At 39.8% G+C, this 22173-nt stretch overlaps 1 long non-coding RNA gene across 1 annotated transcript; it reads right to left on the bottom strand.

Moving 5' to 3' along the window:
• Positions 1–5600: 5600 nt before the first annotated feature.
• LOC117358761 lies at positions 5601–16295 on the bottom strand. The gene is made up of 3 exons (XR_004539084.1): positions 16174–16295; positions 9423–9529; positions 5601–5734 (listed from the first exon to the last, which is right to left on the bottom strand). It is a non-coding gene; the product is annotated as an uncharacterized LOC117358761 (long non-coding RNA).
• Positions 16296–22173: the final 5878 nt, after the last annotated feature.

Below are 22173 nucleotides of genomic sequence, written 5' to 3' on the forward strand. Positions count from 1 at the left end.
CTTGATATAGCAGCATTCACGTCTCATAACCTCCACACCCCAAAAATTCATATCACCAATGGTACCTGGCATCCCTCTCTTTGGTCAGACCACCACAAATACACTTTCACCATCAACTGGCCTCAAAATAACACAAAACCCAAGCCACAAAAAACAACCTTCAAATCTAGACAGAAAATTGAGCCTGCCACATTCTGGGATAAAGTTGACCCTATAATCGCCCCCATCGACCCAACTGACTTCGTAAATCACTGGCGCATCCTAAGTGAAACAACCTTGAACGAGCTAGCCCCTGAAAAAACCAAACATAGAACCTGCAGATCCTCAGACAAGTGGTTCGACTCCGAACTCCTCCTACAAAAAAGGCACTGCAGACAACTTGAAAGATCTTGGAAAAAAAAGAAAAATGATCAAACCAAATCCGCTTGGAGAACCCAAATCAAACTATACAACATCAAACTAAAAGAAAAGCGCAAAACATACTACTCTAAACTAATTGGCACAAACACCTCTGACACAAAAACACTCTTCAACTTAGTAAAAAAACTTACGGACACAAACCCATTCCTTGCCACTCAAGGCAATAAACCACCAACAGCTTCTCAACTAGCAGAACACTTCAAACACAAGATCACTACAATCAGAAATACCCTCAACAACTCAACCACCAAACTCTACGAGATAATAACCCCCACAATGGAAGAAGCCATATCTGCAGACAGAACATGGACCACATTCCCAACTCTACAATGGTCTGATTTGAACCGACTATACAAAAAATACAGCCACGCCTCATGCGACTTGAACTACTGCCCATCGTATCTGCTAACAAATGCCTCCCTTAAATTCAAAACCAACCTCATGCAATGGATTCAAAGCACTCTCATAGAAGGTCAATTCCCACAAGATCTTGGAGAGATCATAATCACACCCCTACTGAAAAATCAAAAAGGCCCTATAGACGCTCCTACCAACTACAGACCTATCGCTTCGATCCCATTATATGTCAAACTGATTGAAGGACTTGTGGCTCAATACCTCACCAACTACCTATTTGACCATAATATACTTCACTCCTCTCAATCAGGATTTAGATCTCACCACAGCACGGAAACACTACTAGCAACACTACTAGACATAGCCCGACAACACCTCAGTAAAGGACACAGGATCCTAATTATCCAACTGGATCTTTCCGCCGCCTTCGATCTAGTCGATCACACCATATTACTCCAGATACTTGATGCAATCGGGATCTCAGGGGTGGTTTACAATTGGTTCCAAGGATTCCTTAAAACAAGAACGTACAGAGTTAAGACAAACAACACGAAATCTAACTCATGGTCAAATCCATGCGGAGTCCCGCAGGGGTCACCACTATCGCCCATTCTATTCAATCTCTTCATCTCCTCCCTCGGCACCACTCTAGACAACCTAAATGTAACATCATTCAGCTACGCAGATGACATAACTATTCTCCTCCCCTTTGAAATCCAAGATCACACCTCAACAGGACACCTGGAAATAATTCTGGATGAAGTAGAAAAATGGATGACAAATCACAAACTGAAACTAAACTCGGACAAAACCAAATTCCTAATGCTTGAAACGGACAAAAACCCATCCATAACAGACCTAGAAATTAAAGCAACCAAATACCCAATCCAGACCTCACTCAGAATCTTGGGAGTGCTGATAGACAGAAGCTGCACTATGCAGACCCAGATCAACAAAACTACCCAAAAAGCATTCTTCACAATGCGCAACTTAAGAAAAATAAGGAAATTCTTTGACAAAGAACACTACAGGATAATTGTACAATCCCTGGTACTAGGTCTCGTGGACTACTGCAATATCCTTTATCTACCATGCCCCACAAACATGATCAAAAAACTTCAAACCGTTCAGAACACAGCCCTTAGACTAATTTACTCACTCGGAAAATTTGACCACATCACCAATGCCTACCTAGACTCACACTGGCCACCGATTCGAGCCAGAATTCAATTCAAACTATACTGTCTACTCTTCAAAGTAATTAACGGTACTGCACCCACCTACCTAAATGACCGCCTAAACCGTAACCTTCCAACCAGAACAAGAAGAACACTGACATCATTCACATACCCACCACTCAAGGGTACTCACCGCAAAAAGCTTTATGATAGCCTCCTGGCAACACATGCTGCAAAACTCGAACCTTCCATCACCAGATTGTTAACCACAACATCAGACCTCAAGACATTCCGTAAAGAAATCAAAACACTGCTGTTCAAAAAATATATACAATCTACCTAACCTCCCTCACCCCATCCCCCAAGAAACCAAAACACTGCCGTCCAAAACATCTTCCGATGTTATTAAGTCTTTACTATCATTCTGTTATTAAGTCTCTATCCTCAAACTGTATTCTCTATTGTCATGTACCATCCTGGAAATGTCCAGTTCTCTTCTTATGTAATCCGCTTTGAACCGCAAGGTACAAGCGGAATAAAAATCACTAATGTAATGTAATGTAATGTTTTGGGGGCATGTTTTGGGTGAGATTAGGGCAGACATGATTTGAACATTGCAGAAAATGGCCAGGGCAAAATCTGGACATTTGAGGCTAGACTTGTTTCAATAACAAATAAATGCTAAAAAGGTGGCCAAACTATCAGATGACCTTTGGAGACATGAAGACTTGGCCACCCATCCCCCCAAATAGTACAAACTAGCCTGTATGACAGCTTCAGATGTTATGGTCAGTCCTATTAGAGCAGCAAGCAGGTCTCTAGCCAGGTGGGTGGTGCAATTGACTACAGAGAAGGGGACCCAGGCCCATATCCCACTCTAATTAGTAAACTAAACTAAAACTTGAATTTATAGACCGGACCATCTTTCTAAAATAAAGCTCGACTCGGTTTACAGAAAATGAAATGGAAGAATTAGAGAAAGAAACAAACTTGATAACTTAAAATTTTGAAAATAGCCAGGTTTTTAATCTTTTTATGGAAAGATTGAAGTGAACCTAATTCTCTCAACCATAGAGGGATATCGTTCCATAATTCAGTTAGTTTAAATGAAAAAGATTTCCCCAGTTTACCAATAGAGACTATGCCAGGCCCAGTCTTTGAGAATGAGTAAAGAGAATATGCCAAATAAGATCTTAAAAGTTAAACAGGCACATTTAAAGTGTATCCTGGAGAGTATTGGAAGCCAGTGAAGTTTAGCCAACAGCGGAGATACATGCCCAAATTTACCTTTACCAAAAACCTACTGTACTGGCATATAAGTGACACCTAAAGGCATAAGGGCTATTAGGGAGGTATACAGTTGTGTACAGTAGGTTATTGGTGAGTTTTGAAGGACTCACCATACAATGTAAGGGTGTTATAGTGAGATGTGTACCTGGGACTTTTTATGTGAAGTTTACTGCAGTGCCCCCTAGGGTACACCACTGCTTTGCTGGGATGTCTGAGGCCAGTCTACTAAGAATGGGGGCTCCTCCTACAGCCCAATGGTTGGTTTTATTTGCTTTTTTCATTTGAACAGGTTTTTTGTTTCTTTGAAAAATGGTTCAAAAAGATAAACAAACTGAGGACAAACCCATTTATGAAATGGCCATTTTTGGAAGAAAAAAAAAGAAACTTTTTCTGGTTTGAAAATGGTCATTCTCTCTGTCCAATTTTGCTTAAAAACCTAATTCTCTGCACCCCTACGAAACAGGTTTCTGGAAAAAATCACTCTACTGAACTCTCTCATCGGTCTAACAACCTCAGTCCACTACTTTAAAGACCGTCGTAAATCCTCCATTCGGATTTCCTTAGACCTTACATCTGCCTTTGACTCAATTGATCATTCCCTACTCCTTACATGATTAGAATCTATCGGTATCTCTGGTACAGTTCTGCAATGGTTCTCTTCCTACTTGCAGGACTGAAACTATAAAGTTAGTTTCAATGACTCTATTTCTTCCACTATTTACCAAAGCTATGGAGTCCCCTAAGGCTCAGTTCTTTCTCCCCTTCCCTTTAATATATTCTTGACTCCATTACTTACTTCACTGTATTTACATATACCGATGATATCCAACTACTCCACCCCCTAAATCCTACATCACGTGATGAAATAACTGAAATCAATTAAAAACTCAATAAAATCAGCATCTGGCTTTGGCTTAGCAAACTTTCATTGAACATCCTTAAAACTACTAGTGTCCTTTTCTCGCTCTCTACAGATGAACATCTATGTCTACCCATTTGTATTGATTCTTCCTCAATTCAAATGGACAGTAAAGTCAAACTTCTCAGAGTCATTCTAGACAAGGACCTTACCTTAACAAATTAGTGCAGTTATGCAGAAATGTTTTCTTAAGCTTAGGCTCATCCGCTCTCTCTTCTTTTCTTGATCTCCCCCTCTATCAATATCCTGATTCACTCTTGTCATTTAAACCATAAACTACTGCAATGCTCTTTATCAAGGTATAACCCAGAAAGAAATCTATTGCAAAACACTGCTGTCAAATTAATCCATCATGCAAAAAAATTTGACCATGTCACTCCTCTCCTCTGCAAAGCACATTGGCTACCCATCACTCATTGCCTCACCTATAAAATACTCCTCCTCACCTTTAAAACAAAAAACTCTAACCAACCGGTGTTCATAGATAAACTTTGGAGGAGTGTGTGGTGCAGTGGTTAGATCTACAGCCTCAGCACCCTGGGGTTGTGGGTTCAAACCCCGCACTGTTCCTTGTGACCCTGGGCAAGTCACTTAATCCTCCATAGCCCCAGGTACGTTAGATAGATTGTGAGCCCACCGGGACAGATAGGGAAAATGCTTGAGTACCTGATTGTAAAAACCGCTTAGATAACCTTGATAGGCGGTATATAAAATCCTAATAAAAACTTGAAAAAAAAAAAAAAAAAACTTGATCCCATACTCATCATCCAAGGCCCTCTGATCTAACAATCAAAACCTATTTTCCATACCATCAATACGTGAACTGTTTTATAATACCACTTGCAAATCCATTTTTTTCAGTCACCGCCCCATCTGTGAAATGCACTCCCATTAGATCTTCGATTAGAGAACTCTCTTGAAAAATTGAAAGCCAAACTTAAAACTTTTCTCTTTAAAGACGCCTTTACTCTCTAGTACCAACTTCTGCTTCTCAAACTTTTAACTCTTGTGAAGCCTTGAAACACCAAACACTTCTGAAGCAATCCCCATCCTAATGTTTTACCACTCCCCATGTACCTTCCTTTTTTACTCATTTTACTTTGATGTATTCTAAAAAAACCTTTCCCTCTTCAACTTCCCTTTTGTTCCATGTAGGTCAATGTGAATCCATCTAGTATTTTTAATATTTGATAAAATATTGCTTTTATTTACTTATTTTAATTGTTTTCTTCAATCTTTTTATATTGTACACCATTTAGACACTTGTTTTGATAGGCGGTATATCAAAAATAAAGAAACTTGGATGTTTTTTCTAAAACATCCAAAATAAGATTTAGATATCAAATTGAAAATGCCCCTCCTCATATTCTAGAAACAATTTCTATATGGACATAAAGGAAACATAAGTGACACGCTGAAAATGATTTTATTGTGAATTTGTTTTTATTTATGCTTATTTTTTAATTTCTTGTTCCGGGAATCTTAGCTTTTCTTCAGATCTCCAGAGGATTGGGAGAACTTCTGACATAATGTTTATCAGTTATTCAGGATTGGGCTCCGTAGAAGGGTCCTGTGAAATGAATTACAGTTATAGCTTATTAAATATGCTCTACCGCCTGCCTATTAAAAAAGATTGTGCACAGCGGTATACAGTCAATAAAACCAATTAAACAAGAAGGTATAAAAGTTAAACAAGAAAGTTTTATAAAAGTGAACTACAATAAATATTAGGAAAGCTATGGGCTCCTTTTACTAAGCCGTGCTAGCGGTTTAATGTGCGTAATGGCGCACGCTAAACCAAGGGATGCACTAGCCGCTACCGCCTCCTCTTGACCAGCGCCGGGGTTAGCGCGAGATGAAAAGTCGTGCGCATTAACCCCGCTAGCGTGGCTTAGTAAAAGGAGCCCTATATCTCAAGTCCACACACACACACACACAACATAAATAAACTAAAACACATAAATTCTATTCAATCCTCTAAAAGGGGAACATCAAAAGCAATAGTTAAATAATGCGCTTTTAAGAAAAATGCTTGCCTTGAACTGAGACATTGATTTTTCAGCCCATATAAATGTATGCATGTTGATGGAGCCTACTCATAATACACCCTGGGGTCCTTTTACTAAGGTACGCTAGCCATTTTAGCGCGCACTAAACGCTAATGCATCCATTAAAGTCTATGGACGTGTTAGCATTTAGCATGCGCTAATATATAGCATGCACTAAAACAGCTAGCAAGCCTTAGTAAAAGAACCCCCCTGTTTGTAACCATTTTTTTTCTGGTTATATTGTAAGCAATTCTGATCCACTCGCAAGGCTGTAAGACTCTTGGTCCAGGCACAGTTGCCACCACATGGCCATGCTGAGTCCTCTCAGCATGTGGATTTGATATTAAATCAATAATCTTTCTTATATCTCATACTATTGGACTTTGGTTTCCTCAGATTTTCCTGGTTTGTAAATCATTGCTAAAAACATAAAACAGATCAGTTTGCAAGTACTGGGGATTGAAGCAACTGTTTATTTGATAATTCAAAACACCACAAAGGAACTACCAAAGAAAGTAATTCCACTAAATTGAACAGCCACCTGATGTCCAGTGAATAAGTTCCTTTTAAAAGTCTATTACAGTGTCTCTCAAACTGTGTGCCACAGCACAGTGGTGTGCCCTGAAGAGATTCCAAGTGTGCCACGAGAGATCCAGAATTTTACTTTATTAAAAAAAATTCCCTTCATAAGTATACACTAGAATAGATGACATGTATGCAAGAGTCTGTCAGTTATGAGCGCCTGTGTGCATAAGGATACAACTGCCTAGACAAGTGTCATTCTTTGAACTGATTGATCCTTGAAAACCAATGACAAATAATTGTATTTTAATTATTTTATGCAGTAGTTATCCTAACTTAAGTAACAAAGCAATCAAGGCTTTGTTACCATTTGAATCTTATCTTCGCAAACTTGGATTTTCAGCTCTGACAGAAATTACATTAAAAAAAAAAAAAAGAGAACGACTGCAGATGGTGGATGATATGCGTGTTAGCTTGTTGACTACTGAGCCACTGAGCCACATTTAAGTTAAGTTGCACTCAGAAACAAGCTCATTGATTACGGTGAAACTAAAGTAGATATAATAGAATTGCTAGTTACAATTACTCATACATAGCTTGATGAGCTTTAAATAAATAACTTTCAAATTTAATTTTTTGTTGGTTTTGCAATTTTATAATTTCAATTATAATGCGCCATGAAAAACATTTGCTCTGTTTAGTGTGTCAGAGCTACAAACCTTTGAGAGACACTGGTCTATTACATGAAACTTAAATTGTTCAGGCCTCCTGGCACATTTACTGTATGACAAATGAATGAGAGCCTCACAGTACATGCTATGATAAATTGCTTGAGAAAGTCATTAGTTTTCTGATGGATATGATGAAGAAGCACAGTAGAAGGGGTCTGGAATCTATGATCCAGTGGTTCTCAACAGTGGCGCTACCACCCACCAGTGGGAGTTGAGAAGCCTAAGGGGGCATTTTGTGTCCAAATCATATTGAGGGGGCGTTGAGGACCGGCCACCACCGCCTTGAGCAATTGGCGAATCCAATGGCCACTGATGGCAGCACTGCCCCCAAAGCTTCTCCTCTGACTTAAGCTGCCCAGGCAGAAACAGGAAGTGCGTCAAAGGAGAAGCATTAGGGCAGTCGTGTGGGACTTGATGAGAATGTTGTCGCGTCCGGACACCTCGGAAAGAGAGAACTATGAAGAGCACCCGCAAAGGTGAGGGGAAGGGAGGAAGGTGGCCTGATGAGGGGAAGAGGTTGAGTGGTGCTGAAGGGAAGTGGAGGGAGGGGGGGAAGGGTAAAAGACGCTGGAGGGGAGAGAGAGGGAAGTATGTACAATATAGTTTACCCAAGGGGGGCACTATCGAATCATTTACTGAGAAAGTAGGCTCTGATTCATAAAAGTTTGGGAGCCTATGTTTTGCAAAAATAACTCTGAATGAGGTACAGTGATCAACTATAATTGGTCTTCTGTTGAGTAACTTTTGTTATAACAGAAATTAAATGGCCACTGATGAAACTATGTAGTAAGAGGTTATCCTGCCGTTGTATCGGGCGATGGTGCGCCCACATCTGGAGTACTGCGTCCAATATTGGTCACTGTACCTTAACAAGGATATGGCATTACTCAAGAGGGTTCAGAAAAGAACGATGCGATTGATAAAAAGTATGGAAAACCTTTCATATGCTGAAAGACTAGAGAAACTGGGGCTCTTTTCCCTAGAAAAGCGGAGACTTAGAGGGGACATGATAGAGACTTACAAGATCATGAAGGGCATAGAGAAAGTGCAGAGGGACAGATTCTTCAAACTTTCAAAAACTACAAGAACGAGAGGGCATTCAGAAAAATTAAGAGGGGACAGATTCAGAACCAATGCTAGGAAATTCTTCTTCACCCAAAGGGTGATGGACACCTGGAATGCGCTTCCAGAGGGTGTGATAGGACAGAGCACGATATTGGGGTTCAAGAAAGGATTAGATAATTTCCTGAAGGAAAAAGGGATAGAAGGGTATAGATAGAGGAATACTATACAGGTCCTGGACCTGAGGGGCCTCCGCGTGAGTGGACTGCTGGGCATGATGGACCTCTAGTCTGACCCAGGAGAGGCAATGCTTATGTTCTTAACATGGAAGCAGATGTAAGGCAGTTTGAAGAAATTATATAGAAACATGGATGGCAGGTGTAAGGCAGTTTGAAGCAAGAGGAGCTCAGGACCTGTTTTGGGCTATTTGTCCAACCAGGTGATCATTTTTACTTGACCGGACAATGTACTGTTTTCAGCTTATTTTTTACATATTGCAAACATCACTGATTCATACTTTAATTTCCCTATTATATTTAGGTCAATTTAAAAAAATTTGTGACTAGGGGACTAGGTATCTAAATTGGCCCCTTAGAAAACTGACTAGAGGCTGAACCGATTTCCCTTAGACATGTACATTTTGGTACATTAAAAGTACTTGACTACACAAGCAGAGCTAGGGCTGGGCAAGCAAATTAGGTCCTTAGCAATTATATCAATATTAGACATCCTATCAGTTTTGTTAATAGAATTTTAAGTACAGATTCCACTGAAATGCAAAAAAAACCCAAAAAACACAACTCCCGCAGTTCTCTAGAACGATTCAAGTCAATTAGATACATTTCTGAACATAAATAAATATTCAAACAAAAGACACATCACACTGGTATATTACCTGCACACAGATGCATAGTTTGAAAATGCAAATCTTTTTCCTACAGCCCTGGGCACTGATACTGTGTACCTCAAACTCTGGTCCTCCTTCAGGCATAGTGCCAACTTCTGTAATATCAAACCGGTTTAAGATAATTCAAGCCAACAGCATTCATTTGTTTAAAAAAAATAGGAAGAGAAGAAGCTTCAGAAATAAAATTCATATTTTAGGCCTTTATAGTATAGTTGTACATTCTTAATGGTCCAACATCTAAATACATTGTAAATAAATAAATTAGCGAGTCATATGAAGCTCACAAGAGTATCTGTCGATCCTCGCTCATCTCTGATAATATGGAAAGTTATTGAATTTGTGAAAGAACCATTAACCAAAATTGTAAATACATTGAGAAGGGGATTTCCCAATTTTTTTTGAAGGTATCTACTATAAGACCTATTCTCAAAGCCAGAAAAAAAGATTGTGACAATTTGGATAGTTTTAGGCCAATTTCTACATTGCCTTTTTTAAAGGAAAGTTATTGAGAAGGTGGTATTATTTCAAATGAATTTGTTGAGTATTCAGAAACTCTGAATCCGTATCAATATGGATTTTAGGAAGGGACACGCTAGTGTCAACAATTGATGAGATAAGATGTGGAATTGATGAGATAAGATGTGGAATTGATGGAGATGCTAGTTATTGTCTGGCAAGCAAGCTGAAAAACCCAAACTACAGAACATCCTGAGTAATATCCAAAAAATAGTTCTTGAGGGATCGATGTGTTATTGTCTGGTGTCATTAGATATGTCATCGGCATTTTACACTGAACATAGATTTGATGTTGGAAAAAATATTGATTTAATTTGGGTTTAAAGAATTCTACCTACCACTGGTTTGAGTCCTTTATGAGTAATAGGTCTTTTCAAGTAAAAGTGGAGGGAAAGATCTCTGGTAAATATATGATGAAGATGGGTGTGCCACATGGGTCAGCCTTATCTGCCCCTATTATTCAGTCTTTATATGGAACAATTAGGATCTGTATTTGAAAATTTGCTAATTGATTATAGAATGTATGCTGATGACATTCAATTCTTTTTTAGTGTGAATGAAGGAGATATTTTAAAAAGCATCAAAATGTGTTGCCCCGAATCTACAAGGACAATAATATCCTTTTGGCCACATGGAAAACATTAAAATTAATCAACAACTTAACATCTATACCAGTAAAACAATCCATGTGTCAATCCTTATGGTTGAACTCCAAGATTCAAATTGGCGAGTCTAAGATCCTCTGGAAGCATTGTCTTCAGGCAGGCATACGTACATTAGATGATGTACTGTATTATCAAATGGGAAAATGCTTGATTTTTTTACAACTGCAACAATCATTTGGTATTTCAAAGTCTCAAGCATATAAGTGATTGCAGTTGAAGCAGGCCATTCAGAAGGGGTTCCCTGATTGGTGAAATTTAAAAGATCAGTATAGCTTGTCGGGCCTATGCTTCCAGACAGATTTGCTAGGGCATCAGGCACCAAGTGGTATAAATTAATATCGGTATATCTAAATAAAAAGCCAAAAACTAGCCTAAAAGACATTTGGAGCATTGAGATAAAGCAGCAATTTTCTGCTACTCAATGGCCACAAATTTGGACTTGGAGGATGAGATGTACAGTGTTAGCATCTATGAAACAAACTTGTTTTTTTTCTGTTACATAGAGTTTTTTGGACCCCTGTTCGTTTGCAGAAGTTAGACAGTTCACAATCTAATAGATGCTGGCATTATCATCTTGAAATAGGGACACAGGATCATTTGTTGTTCTATTTTCCTTTGATACTCAATTTTTGGAAACTGATATGGGGACATATTAATAACATATTGAAATCATTGATTCCATTAACCTATGATGTAGTAATCTGTACTAAGCCCCCATTGGATCGATATAAAAGCAGGCTTTTCATTATTATGATCAGGATTGCCATGCAAATGGTTACTCAGAATTGGAGAAGCTGTGATCGGCTTAATTTTTCCTTTTGGTGGGCAAATTTATACTTATGTTATAAATATGAGAAAATGAACTCAGATATGTTGGGACGTAATAATTTATTCAGATTAATTTGGGGTCCATTAATGACTTTTGTTACTTCGGCATAGTTGTCTCTTACCTTTAATTTCCTATTGTTTTACTCGCACATCCAGGGAAGGGTGGGGGGTGGGTAGGAGGAGGGGATATCTCTTGTTTGATTCCTTGATTGGATGTACTGGAAGGGAGGGGGGAATTCATTTTGTATTGTTATTGATTGATTGTAAGTGCTGATTCTGATTATTAATGTATGTGTAATTTTATACACTTTGTATTAGCATTGAAAATTTAATAAAGACTTTTTTTAAAAAAAGCATCAAAATGTATAGAGGATGTTAAGTGACATGTACAACATTTGATTACTATTAATAGAGCTTTCTCAATTATAGGACTATAATTATGGAATGCATTTCCAATACATTATGGGGTTGTACAACTTTCCAGCAATATAAGAAACATTTGAAAACATATTTATTTATGCAGGCATTTTTAATTAGAAAATTCTGATAAATGTTGATAATGGTGGAAAGATACTGTTCTTTTTATTATTCTTATGTCTTCTTTATTTTATTATGCATGTGATATTTTTGTGAACCGCTTAATTGTAAGCAGGTTATAAATAAATAAATTGCAGTCACTCAAACTACTGGCCTTTTATGTACAATTCTAAAAGGGTCATCAAGAGGGTACCTAGTCCATTCCCTGCCTCTAGGTAGAATTGCCTACAGATAAACCATTCCAGACAGGTACATGTCTGATCTGTTCCCAAATATGTTACAGTAGATTAGAGATATTTTAAAAGTATTAATATTTTATATTGTAACAGCAGCATGAAATATACATACAAAAGTTTTAATATTGTATTTATTTATAATGGCTTGATATGTAACCAATCTCACATGAGTGCTGCTAAGCAGTTTATAGAGCTTTGACTGAGGGAAATTAGCTGAGTTGAAAAGATAAGATTTGATTGGGTTCTTGCATTTGGGGAAAAGGGTTCAAATCTAACATCTAAATAAAGGGAGTTTGATAGATGACGCTCAAGGTAGCAGAATGCAGAGTTGCAAGAGATCTCTAGGTGAAGTCTGGTAGAAGAAGCAGGAAAGAAGTGCTCGTTCCAAAGAACACAATGTATGGAAGGGAACATAGGGAGTTGAGCAGGCACCATGGTCTTGAAGACAATTGTAAGAATTTTGAAACTGAGCTCATTTTCATCTTCAGCTCAATTAGAAGCAACTTTTTTAATTGGGCTACAACACTGTGCGTGTTACTATGTTGCTATAATTCAGAGCTTTTGGGCAGTACTAGCAGCTTTTCCAAATTAAATTTTGATACTTAGAGAGCCAGGTTTGATAAGAGAAACTTAAGACTTCAAAATAACATGAAACTGTAATACATTTTCAAATAATTTCTTTAAAGAGGCATTTCAAGTTTGGTGAACTGAGGGCTATTGACACCAAAATTTAAACACTATGGGGCTTATAATCGAAAGAGAAAAATGTCCAAAAACCGGCCTAAGTTGGCACTTGGACGAATATTTCTCAAAAACGTCCAAGTGCCGATAATAAAACCTGGTTTTGGATGTATTTCTAAACGACCTAGGCCTTCCAATCCTCCGGGAAAACAGGTGTGATCCCGGAGGATTGGAAGATAGCCAATGTTACGCCCATCTTTAAAAAGGGATCAAGAGGTGACCCGGGAAACTACAGACCGGTGAGTCTGACCTCTGTTCCGGGGAAAATGGCGGAAGCACTGATAAAAGAAAAAAAATCGATGAACATTTTCAAAAACACGAACTTCTGATAACCAGCCAACATGGTTTCTGCAGGGGGAGATCGTGCCTGACCAACTTATTGCACTTCTTCGAGGGAATTAACAAACAGATGGACAGAGGAGACCCCATAGACATCATATACCTAGATTTCCAGAAAGCCTTTGACAAGGTGCCTCATGAACATCTACTCCGGAAACTGAAGAACCATGGGGTGGACAGAGACGTGCATAGATGGATCAGAAACTGGTTAGCGGGTAGGAAACAGAGGGTAGGGGTGAAGGGCCACTACTCAGACTGGAGGAAGGTCACGAGTGGTGTTCCGCAGGGCTTGGTGCTCGGGCCGCTGCTATTTAATATATTCCTAAATGATCTAGAAACAGGAACGAAGAGTGAGATAATAAAATTTGCGGACGACACCAAACTATTTAGTGGAGCTCGGACAAAGGAGGACTGCGAAAAATTGCAAAGGGACTTGGACAAATTAAAGGAATGGGCAGAGAGATGGCAGATGAAGTTCAATGTTGAGAAGTGTAAAGTATTACATGTGGGAATCAGGAACCCGAGGTACAGCTATACGATGGGAGGGATGTTATTGAATGAGAGTACCCAAGAAAGGGACTTGGGGGTAATGGTAGACATGACAATGAAGCCGACGGCACAGTGCGCAGCGGCCGCTAAGAAAGCGAATAGAATGCTAGGTATAATCAAGAAGGGTATTACAACAAGAACGAAAGAAGTTATCCTGCTGCTGTACCAGGCAATGGTGCATCCGCATCTTGAGTACTGCGTCCAGTATTGGTCACCATACCTTAAGAAGGATATGGCGTTACTCGAGAGAGTTCAGAGGAGAGCGACATGACTGATTAAGGGGATGGAAAGCCTTTCATACGCTGAGAGATTGGAGAAACTGGGTCTCTCTTCCCTGGAGAAGAGAAGACTTAGAGGGGATATGATAGAGACTTACAAGATCATGAAGGGCATAGAGAGAGTTGAAAGAGACAGATTCTTCAAACTTTCAGAAAATAAAAAAACAAGAGGGCATTTGGAAAAGTTGAAAGGGGACAGATTCAAAATGAATGCTAGAAAGTTCTTCTTTACCGAACGTGTGGTGGACACCTGGAATGCGCTTCCAGAGGACGTTATAGGGCAGCGTACGGTACTGGGATTTAAGAAAGGATTGGACAATTTCCTGCTGGAAAAGGGGATAGAGGGGTATAGATAGAGGATTACTGCACAGGTCCTGTACCTGGTGGGCCGCTGCGTGAGCGGACTGCTGGGCGCGATGGACCTCAGGTCTGACCCAGTGGAGGCATTTCTTATGTTCTTATGTTCATAGTGCCGCTCAACGCCCAAAACTAAACGGGGCATTTCGGGAGGCATGTGAGGGCGGGAGTTGGGCGGGATGTGGGCTGGCTTAGACTTAGTTATACAGCATGTATAATCGAAAGTTTAACAACAGAGCCTAGACGGAACTTGGACGTTGTGACTTAGACCATGTAAAACATGGTCTAAGTCATAAAAACCCACCTAAAGTTACCAGATAAGCATTGCAAACACATAAAATAGACTCCCAAACAATACCCCAGTGATCACCAACCCCCCCCCCCCCAGCCCCATACAAATTTTAATCATAACTTTAAAATTCTGCCTCCAGACCATCATCACCTGGCCGCCTAGCATAGGAAAGCCTAGTCGCCCTGCTCAGAAGCAGCTTAAGCCGTCTTGGGGGTGGGTTAGGGACCCATAGAGAGGAGAACTCATGCCCATAAGCCCCTATAATCACTGCATTGATACTTAAACTTGTGCACACCTCTATACATCCCCAAAACCATTTTTTTACTGGCTTATAAGTGACTCCTGCAGCTATAAGGGCTATTGGGGTGGTAGATAAGTGGGTCTAGGGGATTCTGGAGGTGGTTTGGGGGGCTCACCGTCACCTATAAGGGAGCTTTAATGAGGAGAAGCCATAGCACCCTTTTTGTGAAGTTCACAGCAGTGCCTTGTAAGGCACCCTACTATTTAGGTGGCATGTCTGAGTGTGCAGTCCATCACTTTGCAGACCCCTCCCACATCCAACAGGGCTTGTTCTAGGCATTTTGGACTTGGACGGAAGATTGGACGGAAATGTGGTATAAAGATAATAGTGGCTTGGACGATCAGATCGGCAGGACGTATAATTAGACGATTTTCGAAAGTAAAAAAAAGTTGGACGTATCTTTCGAAAATGTGTCTTAGGCTCTTTTTAACTTTGGACGACTTGCGAGATGGACGTAAACGGACGTAGACATCCCTTTCGATTATGCCCCTCTAAGAATATATGAGACATTCAAATATGGCACTATTTTAGAACATAGAATAGCCTTATTGGGTCAGACCAGTGGTCCATCAAGCCCAGTAACCTGTTCTCATGGTGGCCAATCCAGGTCATTAGTACCTGGCCAAAACCCAAAGAGTAGCAATATTCCATGCTACCGATCCAGGGCAAGTAGAGGCTTCCCCCATGTCTTAATAACAAACTATTTACATTTGAACAATTTAAAAAAATAATTTTCTAATCAGATTAGGGTTATTTCTTTATGTGCTGTACACTCAGCTTGTCATAGAGCTGCTGTGGGCTCTACACCAACTTCTGCCAAGCTCCACAGGGACATGTCACTGAAAAATGTCACATAATATTTTATTGCTGAAACCTCTAAGATAGAATTTTAACTTAACTGTTTGAAATGCCTCTGTCTGTTAAGGCCTATAAGATGATTATGGAGAAAAGTTCTCATATTTTTGGCTATGCCAAATTAAAAAGCTTAAGTCTAATAAACTACATACATATCAACAATATTGTTTAATTCTATTCTCTTCCTGAAATAAACTCATTTTTGGGGCCTATCATCAATTTTAAACTGAAACTAAAGTACTCACCTGAATCCTCCTTTTCTTCGGCCAAACAATAGGACCCTAACACCAGTGCAACCAGCAACAGTGGAAAGAACTGGGATGCCATTCTGGTTCTCAATCTTCTGGTATCTGTGCACAGGTGAAGTCTGGGATGGAGTTTGGGGTAGAGAGTGGTTCATTTTATACTTTCCTAGTTATTGAGTAAACACTAATCTGACATTTACTTAGGAGCCACTTTTTTGCACTAATTATATTACTGTTCCTTTATTACAACAGAAAAATACAAAAACATACATGTCTCGCTTTAAATGGTCTATTAACACTGATAAGAATGATGGGCTGGATTGGAGCCTCCTTTGATGGAATGCCAGAAATGAAAATTCCTGAACCATAATCCAACAATTACAACTACGTAGTTTATCAAGTGCTGAACAGACATCAGTAGCAATTGAGCCCATTCAAATGATGCATTTTTCAGATAAAATAATCTTAGAAACATAGAAAATGATGGCAGATAAAGGCCTTGGGGCTCTTAAAAAATAAAAAATAGAAAACATGATATAACAGGGGAATGGATGGCCAGCCATCTGTCCACAAAACGTGTAAAGCATATAATAGAAAAAAACAAACAAAATAAAAGCATTGCCTGTTGCAATACTGAAACCTCAGCAACAAAACTGGTAATTATGTGGTCAGGATGCAGGAGCCATAAACGAAGGATAACCAAAACCAAGGAGAAAACTGCAGAGCAGAATGTAGAAGGTGCAGGAAGTTTTATTAAAAGTCTAGACAAAATTGTAATCCATAAAAATTGCTCTCATATACATGGAGTACTGACCCAACACAGTCCGTGTTTTGGAGAAACACTCCTTCCTTAGGGGTCCGGTATATCCAATGTATCGCATATAGAGAGGCATGTAGAGAATAACGTTGTAATATAAAATAATCAAAATTTTAGAATCGAAGGTAAGAAATTCTCCTTCTGGGCTAACATAGGGCTCCTTTTATGAAGCCGCATTAGAGGCTTTATCGCAGAAGACTTTTTAGCGCTAGCCGATAAACTACCGCTTGCTCAAGAGGAGGCAGTAGCAGCTAGCGTGGCCGGCAAATTAGCATGCACTATTGAGCGCGTTAAACCGCTAATGCGACTTCGTAAAAGGAGCCCATAGTAACATAGTAGATGATAGCAGATAAAGACCCGAATGGTCCATACAGTCTGCCCAACCTGATTTATTTATTTTTTTTCTTCTTAGCTATTTCTGGGCAAGAATCCAAAGCTCTGCCCAGTATTGTTCTTAGGTTCCAACTACTGAAGTCTCTGTCAAAGCTCACTCCAGCCCATCTACACCCTTCCAGCCATTGAAGCCCTCCCTAGTCCATCCTCAACCAAACGGCCATATACAGACACAGAACGTACAAGTTGCCCAGTACTGGCCTTATTCCTTCTATATTTACTATTATTTTCTGATTCTAGATCCTGTGTTCATCCCACACTTCTTTGAACTCTGTCACATTTTCCTCTCTACCACCTCTCTCGGGAGTGCATTCCAGGCTACCGAAAATGAAAGAGCAGTACTCACCCTCTGCGTTAGCCCAGAAGGAGAATTTCTTGCCTCCGATTCTAAAATTTAGTGCGGCTCTCTGCACTAGAAACTGCTATCACAGTTTCTTAGAAGAGGGGGTAACAAGGTTTCTTGGACCAATGATAAAAATCATACCCCAGTAAGCCTTTCATTGGAGGGTGAGGGTTGGGTGTTTGAGATCCCTTGTTCCTTGTAATTACATAATACCATTATACATTAACTTTCTCTCATTTTCTTGGTGACATTTTGTATATCTGAGGTTTTTTTTCTCCTCTTCTCTTAGTGTTGTCTGCTGAATAGCAAACATAAACTAAATGGATAGTGCCAATGTGGTAAACACATTTAAACCCCACAATTTGTATGGAAAGTGACACTGAACTCGGAGGTTAAAATAAATTACCGGTACATGGCTAACATTTAATATATTCTTTTCAGGATGCCAGCGAATATAGGTTCTGTGATTTATTTCTGTTGATAAGATTCTATGTATTTGATCAATTTACAGTAAGCAGTTGGTATACAACAGGGGTGTCAAACTCAATCACATAAGGGGCCGAAATCTGAAAAAAAGGCTCAGCCGCGGGCTGAATTTTTAATTAAGATAATTAGGGATCCTTTAAGATATGCATCAGATGGAACGTGCTACCTAGGTGGACAGCGGCCTGCGAGGTTCGCTATAGCCAGTGTCAAAAGCCCGACTCCCGTTCCAGCTTGTGCCAGTTAAGAGCCCCAGAAATCGCCCGGTGAAAATGGTTAGAGCTGACCAGTATGTCCCTGCAGGGCAGGAACAGGACCAGAAAGCTCAGGCTGAGTTCAGGCAGGACAGTAAATAGCCCTGGGAAAAACAGTTTGGTCCTTTTAAATCCTCCATCTCTGAAACTGCTGACCAAACAGGTTAGAAGGCAGCCTCAGCTGAAGAAGCCCTTCCTCCGCGTAGGGCCAAGCGTGGCACAGCAGCTCTTGAGCATTTAGAGAGCTGGCTGTCTCAGAGGAGAGGGCATTCTGAGGAGGCTCTCATGTTGAAAGAGCCCCACTTCTTCAAGAGCCAGCAGATGTGGAAATGCTGATCCCAGAGTCAGAAGAAGCAGTCCAGATAAACCAGGAACCTGAGGAGATGGACTGGAGTGCTTTGCCAGAGTTTGTGCTTCCTGAAGCAATGGAAGTAAGCTAATTGGATTGTGGACTTTTTGGCTGTTTGGCTGCTGGGACAATAATTTAACTGCTATTATGTTTTGAAGGATGTCAATGCTGAAAAAGTGAATTTTCTATGTATGCTAGAAGAAGGAGGTGTGTTAGTAAGTTATTCTGCTGGTTTTGGAAGGTTTTTGTTTTGTATGTTGGGGTTTTTTTAAGCCAAGATGGCTGCTGCAAGCTGAGGCTTGGCTGCTATGAGGCAACACTAGCAGTGTCCTTCTTAGAGTTGGAAAACCCTGAAGGTTGGGGCAGGATCTGTCCAACATCTATGTGGTGAGTTTTTGTGGGTTTATTTTTGTACTTTGCTTTGGCGAGGTACTACTTTGGCAAATCCACCAACCTTCTGCTCCTTAAATCCTGCAAAGGAGAGAAGAACTACAGCATTGCAAAGATATAGTTTTGTGTTTGGCCCAAGGACTTATGCCCTATTCTATTGAGGCCAGTGTTTGCTAGGACTTACCTGGGACATAAATGCTTAGGAGTTAACCAGACCAGGCTGGTGAATACTGCATTATTGTTTTGTTTAGCTCAAGGTTGCTGATATTGTTGGATTCTTTTTCCACATTTTGTTTTGATGAGAAATAAATTTGATTTCATTATTTTGACTACTTTACCTGTGTGGTGCCATTCTGACTTTTATCCACAAGGTAAGCTCTCCACCACAGGTACTTCCCTCTTGGGGAAGCATGCCAGGGCTAGCTAGTAGTTGTGTGCTTGTCCCTGCCTTGCCCTAAGGGACAGCCACGCTACACCGGCCGGCGATCCTCAGCAGGCTGCTTTGAAGAGGGGACCAGGTGAAGGCAGACACAAGTGAAGAGCAGCAGTGGCGATAGCGGTTCGTGCCGGTGGGTCAGATTTACTATAAAAATTTCAAATGTCTGACGGGCCAATTTTTAAGTGCAAACAATTTTTATTGAACAACAAAAGAGAATACACTCAACTAACAAATAGCAGAGGTTTTCAATATATTACAGAAAAACACCCAAACACCTCCCAACACACCACGGGCCAGAGTTTGACATGTTTGGTATACAGAGACATTTTTAGGCTCACAATGGAACAATAGAGGCTACATAAGAAGTACATTCTGAATAATAATATTACGGTACTTGAAAATCTAGTTTTTTTTCCTTTGTGTCCATAGTATCCCTGAGTCTGGAAGCACCATGTAACTTTATTATTTGGTTGAAAAGACACCTCCCTTGCCTTTTTGTTTGACTGCCCTGTATTGGTAGCATGGAATATTGCTACACCTTGGGGTTTTGGCCAGGTACTAGTGACCTGGATTGGCCACTGTGAAAACGGGCTACTGGGCTTGATGGACCATTGGTATGACCCAGTAAGGCTATTCTTATGTTCTCTAAGGCGAGGTGTTCTTCTGTCTTTCTGTTAGCACCATGTCATGATAGCACATTCTGACAGGGCTTTCATCACCTGCATGACAGTATTATCTCAGTCAGTTTTCTCTATCAAAAAGGTAGCAAATAGAAATAAAACAAAACAAAGAAAGACGATAAGATAATACTTTTTTTTATTGGACTAATTTAATACCTCATACCCCCATCTAAAGGAAAACGTCAAAGCAAACAGGATGTACAAGAAAATAACATTTCTGTCCTCCTGAGCAGACTTTGAACTCTGTTTACTGAGCACTCGCAATAAAAATGGATAAAAGCAAGTTTAAAAAAAAATGTATTTAATAAAGGCTCAAGGATGGGAGAGTGGCCTCTGCTTTTCAGTAGATCAAAGATCTATGATTTTGCAAGCTCTAACTGTCTCAAACTGAGGCGGGGGGGGGGGGGCTGATTGAGAACCCTAACTGACAGACACTTCAGGAAAACTATCGGGCATTAATTAAGTGGGAACTTCATAGTAACCCGTTCTGGGCTACTTTGGTAGTACGGGCTAAATAAACGAATGAATAAATGAATAGTGCCGCACTGGTGGAATATTGTAGAAAGCAGATCATCCGCGGGGACTGAGTGCGAATAGCCGCAAAATTATTCTCTGATGATGCAGAGTGTATGGGAAAGTGGAATATCATCTTAAATCAATGCTCATTGGACTTAATGCTTTTATTGATCCAGATTCTACAGAAAAAATTGGAAGAGGAAAGATCTAAACTGGAGAAAAGAAAGAAAGATCTATGTGGGACTGAGTCACCTAGTGAAGTCTGCAAGGGTTTTGAAGAAAATATAGAAAAGTATCGAAGAGAGATCCGTATGACTAAACACAAGAAATTTCAAAGAGATTTGAAGGGTTATAGTACTGGTTTTGTCTATAAGTGGATGCAACAAAAGGATGATAGCAACAAAAGTAGTAAGAAGAAAGTGGGATTTTCTTTCACTTCTGAATCTTCAAGTGGAGACGATGGAGATTGTGACAAGACGGGAGGATCAATCTTCAGTGTACCCACAGAATCGAGGGAACTGGAGATCTCGAGGATGAGGATGTGCCAGGTGGGCATGCAGGGGCAAACCGCAAACCAGATCCAGGAATCGACAAGACTCCCTATGATTAATTCATCAAACAGAATTAACAATCCATGAAGAAAGACTGCTAGATAGAGGCCTCTTTTTGTACCAACGAGGCAATGTGACGCATTCCAATTTAGATTGGACCTGGAAAATTCAACTTTTTTTTTTTCAAGATGATGCAGTTGAATATATAAATACCTCTGGAATTTTTGAAAAGAGTGATTGGTCTCCCCCCCAGCCCCTTTGATCCCATGTTATGGACTTTTCGTCAATTGGTATTGCATGATGTGGGTTTGTTAGAAAAGAGACATCATAGGAAATTTGAAAATTTGCCACTAGAAGAAAGAAGAGCATTAGGGAACTTGGAGCAGGAAGACACTATAGGAATCAGAGTTCCTATGAGCGTCGGGAGCAGTGCTCAACATTTAGCGCGGTTCCCTACACTAAAAAAACGCTATCGCAGTTTAATAAAAGGGGGCCATAGATATGCATGAATAAAAACACAATTGCATTGTTAAAACCAAAACCACCGTAGATATAAAAATAGAATGAGAAATAAAAGTTAAAAACAAGAAATAACTAACAGAAATAATAATTTGTATTACAAACTTAATGAAGCATGAAAATAAGAGCAGTTAAATAAAATATCAGTATACTATCAGAACTATTTATGCAAACATTGGCCCCATTTTATTAAACCGCAATAGCGTTTTTTAGCGAAGGGAGCCGCGCTGAATGTTGCGCGCTGCTCCCAATGCTCATAGGAACTC

This window comes from Geotrypetes seraphini, chromosome 4 (assembly GCF_902459505.1).
Source record: "Geotrypetes seraphini chromosome 4, aGeoSer1.1, whole genome shotgun sequence".
Lineage (NCBI taxonomy): Eukaryota > Metazoa > Chordata > Amphibia > Gymnophiona > Dermophiidae > Geotrypetes > Geotrypetes seraphini.